Consider the following 6991-nt stretch of genomic DNA (forward strand, 5'->3'; position numbering starts at 1 on the left):
AAAATAGCTGATTGGCCACATTATTTGAAAATACAAAAATACACAGAAAATAAGTATTTAAATAACAAATACTTAAATACGGATGTATTTCAACCCAGGTCTGACACACTCACACACACACCAGGTGTTTCATCTTCTGTCCCACTTTACCCTCGGTCTCAGATTTACCAGAGGAAACACTGAAAATGAGATATTTAGAGTATTTATTACACATGATACGAGATATCACTATTGCAATCTGCAGGTGCTTGACTAATTCACAAAGGGCGCTAGTGCCACCATGATAAGTCTATAGAATACTAATCTAAATTTGACAATCTCTTTACTTTGTGGTCCCCCAGCTTTTGTGGTCCCCCAGCTGCTGTGTGTGTTGTTCCACTCTTATCACGTTCCATCTCACCTCTACACAGAGCTGTTGGAAGAGTCTAATAAGGCAGGGTTAGTATTCTCGATCAGGCCCCCTCTTCTGGTTGGTGGAGGAGCCCCTGCAACCAATCACATGTCAAGTGTTTCACTAACATCTATTCATGGTGAAAAAACCCAGCATTTCTCTCAAAAATAATAAGAAAGTTGTCATAGTATCTTCTCTTACACTAGGTCAAATAAAATAAAATGTTATTTGTCACATGCTTCGAAAAAACAATAGGTGTAGACTAACAGTGAAATGCTTACTTACGGGCCCTTCCCAACAATGCAGAGAGAAAGAAAATAGAGAAATAATAAAATGAGTAACAATAACTTGGCTTTATATAAGGGTAACCAGTACCAAGTGGATGTGCAGGGGTACGAGGTAATTAAGGTAAATATGTACATATAACTAGAAATAAAGTGACAGATAATAAACAGTAGCAGCAGGTATAGAATGTTCTCTGGGTATTTGTGAATATGGTGGTATAGCTCAGTATTTTGGCCTTTGGTCCAGGATAGACTTTAGGAACTGTCCCGTGTGGTTACCTGTGTGAGAGTAGATGCACCATAGCGCCCCCATCAGGCTGATGCCCAGAAGGAAAGCAACAAACACAATCCCCAACACTGAGCCTGTGTCTACCCCAGAGCCTGGGTGACAAAAACATGGGAGGGAAAAGAAGTAGATTCCCAGTTACTATCACTGTTGTGATAATACACACATGTAGGAACATCCGGGAGTTGATATTATGGTTAGGGTTGAACCGGGTGAGGACATGAAGCAAGGGTTAGGGTTGAGGCTAGGGTTAGGGTTGAATTGGGGTGTGGACATGAAGGTAGGGTTAGGGTTGAGGCTAGGGTTAAAGTTACTCACTGCTGTTGGCTGGGATAGGCTTGGGCAGCTGAGACACACTGGGCATTTGACCTCTCTGACCTAGAGAGAGAAATAGAGAGTTGGATAAGAAGAGAGAAACACCCTTTTACACAGAGTGAAAGTGAATTACTTCAGGCCCATGTAATGAGGAGGTGGACCACACCACCAATGACCATCTACTACTCACCAGCAGGTGGCGCCAGCTGTCTGGCCACACCAACAGGCTGATGGACCAGCATGGGTCTGGAGAAGTTTCTGTACTCACACTGACAGAGAGAAGAGAGAGGAAGATAAGCAGTGGCGGAATTAGTTATAGGCGACATTGGCATCCGCCCAGGGTGGCATCCTGCAGTTAGCTATTATTTTTTTGAGAATGGTGACATTTGCACGATTGGTTTTCCATCGCTCATTTGCACGCCACGTCAATAATATCATGTCACCGTGTGGGACTGTGGGTCAATTAACCTTGTCAAAGTGGGCGCCCTGATTCTAGTTTGTGAGCTAGGGAAGGTCTCCCACTCAGAAGTACGAGATGTGGAGAGGGGCGGGGGTAGGTTAACCTCAGGTCTTCCAACTGGAAGCCCGAGGTAGGGGGAGCGGGGGAATTTATCAAATAGCGCACCTCTAACTATGTACAGTACTAACTCAATCATTAAAATCAGTCACACTACGAAATGCTACTAAATAAATCACAATTAATTCATAATACTGTGAATATATAGTTTCACAGACATTTTTCTGGGTTGTGCAAAACCATTAAGAATAATATAAAAACAGTCTGCATTACCACCAAGGTGAATTGGTTTAGTATTGACTCTTGGTTGACAGTGTTGGGGGATGGGTAATGTAGTGATGCTCGGGTGCCAAATCAACACAAATTTGTTTCTATTTGTCTTTTTTACTTCTTTTTGATATTAGTCTTATGTTTGTATATATTTTTATATTTCTATAGTTTAAATGTTATGATTATTTACTTGTGATTTGTGTTATTCCAAATGTCTGAATAAAAATGACTGTTAGTGCAGAATCATGCCTTTTTGTTGCTGGGGTTGGGGGTCACTGAAGGGAGCCATACAAGCTAGAACCGCCACAGAGGGTAAGTCATTACTTTTAGTCATTAATACTACTAGTCATTATGAATATAGAACATGTACTGTACCTGTTGGTTGGGTAGTTTAGATACGAGGGCAGGGATACGGAGGCCCCAGGGATTTGGACAGCCACTCTGTGTATTATGGCCGTTGGAGGCCCCTGGGTCGCGCTGACTCAGGGCCACAGAGACGGATGCGACAGTGCAGGAACTGGACAGAGTTGTTGTAGATGGGCCGAAGGACAAAACTGAACCTCAGTCTGTGTATCTGGTCCTCCTCTCCTCCCATTCCTCCATCGCTCTCCTTCCTTTTGGCTCGTCCTCCTCGTCCTCCTCGTCCTCCTCGTCCCCTCTTCCCAACGTGTTCTCTTTTTCTCAATCCTGCTTTGTTCCTCCAAGCCCTTCCTGGATGCCCGAATGATAGGACTCTAGGTACCTCCTCTTCATAATATTCCTCATCATCCTCATCTTCCTCTTGGCCATGTGCCATGTTGCTGAGTGTCAGTGAGGAGTCAGCGGAGCAGCCGTCTCTAATGACTGACCAGCCAGGGGACACACGGGGGTCTGATAGGGGAGACACCATGCAGGACCGCACCTCCACACCCCCACCGAGGGCCCCCTTGGCAGAAAGCTTGGCAAAAACAGTCAGAGAAAATATGGGTAACACATTACTTTACCATGGTCTTATTACTGAGTTGATATTTTGTAAGTAGAGTGTAATAAGTATTGTAATTACACTAGTACTGTAATTTGTAGTACTCTGTTACAACCTGCTGTGCTCTAGTGCTGTAATAGCAGGGCTACAGAGTTCTTATAGAAATGACTTATTGTGACATATCTAGATGTGATTATAATAGCCTTCTGGTAGAAGTCTTCTCTGAGCTTGAGGCAGCTGATACTGTAGAAGACGAGTAGAGGGAGAAACACAAGTAGCACTTGCAGCAGGAGCTACATCAGCAGACAGACAGGCAGACAGACACACAATTAAACACACACACATAGCTTGGCAAACTGACCTCCACATAGACACGGTTGTCAGCAGTGATGGTACAAGGACCGGTCTGCCTCTGCTCATAGCCCTCTGTAACAAACAGCTGCAGTGAGACCAGTGGGCCGGCCCTGGCCCTTGGGAGAGGCCCCGGCCCCTGCAGAGTGGGCTGCTCCACAGGAAGGCTTGGGACACTGGGGACTGCAGCAAAACAGCTGAACTAAGAGGACAATGGAAAAGAGGGAAATGTATGGAATGATAAGGACAAGCATAGATATACATGTCTCTGTCTCATACACACACACACAACAAACACACACTAATATGTGGTGAAAATGGACCACACATACACAAACACACAACCTGTATCATCTCACATGTATGACCAGTGGAGTCCACTCTGTGGACTCCTCGTCTGTCTCATTGACCACGGCAACCAGAGGCTTGTTTCTCCATAGCAACAACTGAGAGGATGGATAGACACAAAACATGGCAAGTCATGTATTGTAAGAGTTGAAACACTAGAGCAGATAGGTCAGTGAGAGGTCAGTAGATATACAGTATTAGTAGATCATAGTTCATTCACATGCTACATGTCTGTCTCACTGCCTCCCTCCTCTCCTGCTCCCTTTCCTCCACCACTCACACAACCCTCTCTCCAGCCCCCTGCTCCCACACTCCCGTCCCCAGGCCTAGCTACACTCAGGTTGATCAGCAGTGTTCCGGACACTCTAACCTAGGTCACCCATGTGGCGCCTGGGGGAGGTAAGACAGACTACTTACACAACCTCAGGAGCCCTTCAGAGCACACTAACCAACAACAACACAATTACAGCCCTGCTCTTCTACTCTCTTCTCTCATCCTCTGCCTTTCTACTGTGCATATCTCTCAATCTCACACATAGATACACAGACAGACACACAGACACACAGTGAAGGGCTCCATAGTGACCTACATGTCCCTCTCCCCCTCCCCACCTAAGTGAAGCCCATCCGTGCTCTATCGCCCCATCAGATCTGCCTCTCAGATGAGGCTGCCGGACATCCCTATTACACAGCTCTTTCTCTTCCTGCTGACTGTGTTTAGCACAGAATCACTTGTAAACGGTTGCATGCATGGTTCAATTACCATTTTGGTGAGACAAGAACATTGCAAAACATGGTGAGACACAAAAATGTCACAAAACATGTTCAAATGTTCTCTGCAGATATTTTACCCCTGAAAACCACCTCTCTGTCTTACCGCATTTTTGTACTGTACCCCTCTGGGCTCTCCCTGCAGCACCCCTTCAGTCCCACAGGAAATGACCGGGAATGCCAACAAGAAATGGCTGCTGTTAGACTGGGCCAGGCACTGAGGATCCCGCAGTGTCACCTCCGACACCAGGAGAGACAGGGTCTGTGTGAAAGAGAGCATCACAAAAGCTACACTAAGTACCATCATAAGAACCTACAATACACTGTAGGTCTACATGCAGTATATTGGTATTTGTATGCCATAACCTCACTAACACGCTAAACTACCAGTACAACCATAACCTCGCTAACATGCTAAACTACCAGTACAACCATAACTATTTTTATCTTTCTTTCTCTCTCGGAGTACCTGATCCCTAGGAACATGCCTCAGGACTACCTGGCATGATGACTCCTTGCTGTCCCCAGTCCACCTGGCCGTGCTGCTGCTCCAGTTTCAACTGTTCTGCCTGCTGCTATGGAATCCTGACCTGTTCACCGGACGTGCTACCTGTCCCAGACCTATTATTTGACCATGCTGGTCATTTATGAACATTTGAACATCTTGGCCATGTTCTATTATAATCTCCACCCGGCACAGCCAGAAGAGGACTGGCCACCCCTCATAGCCTGGTCCCTCTCAAGGTTTCTTCCTAGGTTTTGGACTTTCTAGGGAGTTTTTCCTAGCCAACGTGCTTCAACACCTGCATTGCTTGCTGTTTGGGGTTTTAGGCTGGGTTTCTGTACAGCACTTTGAGATATCAGCTGATGTACGAAGGGCTATATAAATAAATGTGAACCTCGCTAACACGTTAACTACCAGTACAACCATAACCTCGCTAACACGATAAACTACCAGTACAACCATAACCTCGCTAAACTACCAGTACAACCATAACCTCGCTAAACTACCAGTACAACCATAACCTCGCTAAACACGCTAAACTACCAGTACAACCATAACCCTGCTAAACACGCTAAACTACCAGTATAACCATAACCTCGCTAAACTACCAGTACAACCATAACCTCGCTAAACACGCTAAACTACCAGTACAACCATAACCTCGCTAAACACGCTAAACTACCAGTACAACCATAACCTCGCTAAACACGCTAAACTACCAGTACAACCATAACCTCGCTAAACACGCTAAACTACCAGTACAACCATAACCTCGCTAAACTACCAGTACAACCATAACCCCGCTAAACTACCAGTACAACCATAACCCCGCTAAACACGCTGAACTACCAGTACAACCATAACCCCGCTAAACACGCTAAACTACCAGTATAACCATAACCCCGCTAAACACGCTGAACTACCAGTATAACCATAACCCCGCTAAACTACCAGTATAACCATAACCCCGCTAAACTACCAGTACAACCATAACCCCGCTAAACTACCAGTATAACCATAACCCCGCTAAACTACCAGTATAACCATAACCCCGCTAAACACGCTGAACTACCAGTATAACCATAACCCCGCTAAACTACCAGTACAACCATAACCTCGCTAAACACGCTAAACTACCAGTATAACCATAACCTCGCTAAACTACCAGTACAACCATAACCTCGCTAAACACGCTAAACTACCAGTACAACCATAACCTCGCTAAACTACCAGTACAACCATAACCCCGCTAAACACGCTGAACTACCAGTACAACCATAACCCCGCTAAACACGCTAAACTACCAGTATAACCATAACCCCGCTAAACACGCTGAACTACCAGTATAACCATAACCCCGCTAAACTACCAGTATAACCATAACCCCGCTAAACTACCAGTACAACCATAACCCCGCTAAACTACCAGTATAACCATAACCCCGCTAAACTACCAGTATAACCATAACCCCGCTAAACACGCTGAACTACCAGTATAACCATAACCCCGCTAAACTACCAGTATAACCATAACCCCGCTAAACTACCAGTATAACCATAACCCCGCTAAACTACCAGTATAACCATAACCCCGCTAAACTACCAGTACAACCATAACCCCGCTAAACACGCTAAACTACCAGTATAACCATAACCCCGCTAAACACGCTAAACTACCAGTATAACCATAACCCCGCTAAACTACCAGTATAACCATAACCCCGCTAAACTACCAGTACAACCATAACCCCGCTAAACACGCTAAACTACCAGTACAACCATAACCTCGCTAAACTGCCAGTATAACCATAACCCCGCTAAACACGCTGAACTACCAGTATAACCATAACCCCGCTAAACTACCAGTACAACCATAACCTCGCTAAACACGCTAAACTACCAGTACAACCATAACCTCGCTAAACACGCTAAACTACCAGTATAACCATAAACACGCTAAACTACCAGTACAACCATAACCCCGCTTAAACTA

General features: G+C 45.2%; 1 pseudogene; it reads right to left on the reverse strand.

The window, feature by feature from the left end:
* Window positions 1-186: 186 nt before the first annotated feature.
* LOC115110436 (transforming growth factor beta receptor type 3-like) lies at window positions 187-4798 on the reverse strand (annotated as a pseudogene).
* Window positions 4799-6991: the final 2193 nt, after the last annotated feature.

This window comes from Oncorhynchus nerka, unplaced genomic scaffold (assembly GCF_034236695.1).
Source record: "Oncorhynchus nerka isolate Pitt River unplaced genomic scaffold, Oner_Uvic_2.0 unplaced_scaffold_7420, whole genome shotgun sequence".
In the NCBI taxonomy this organism is placed as follows: Eukaryota; Metazoa; Chordata; class Actinopteri; order Salmoniformes; family Salmonidae; genus Oncorhynchus; species Oncorhynchus nerka.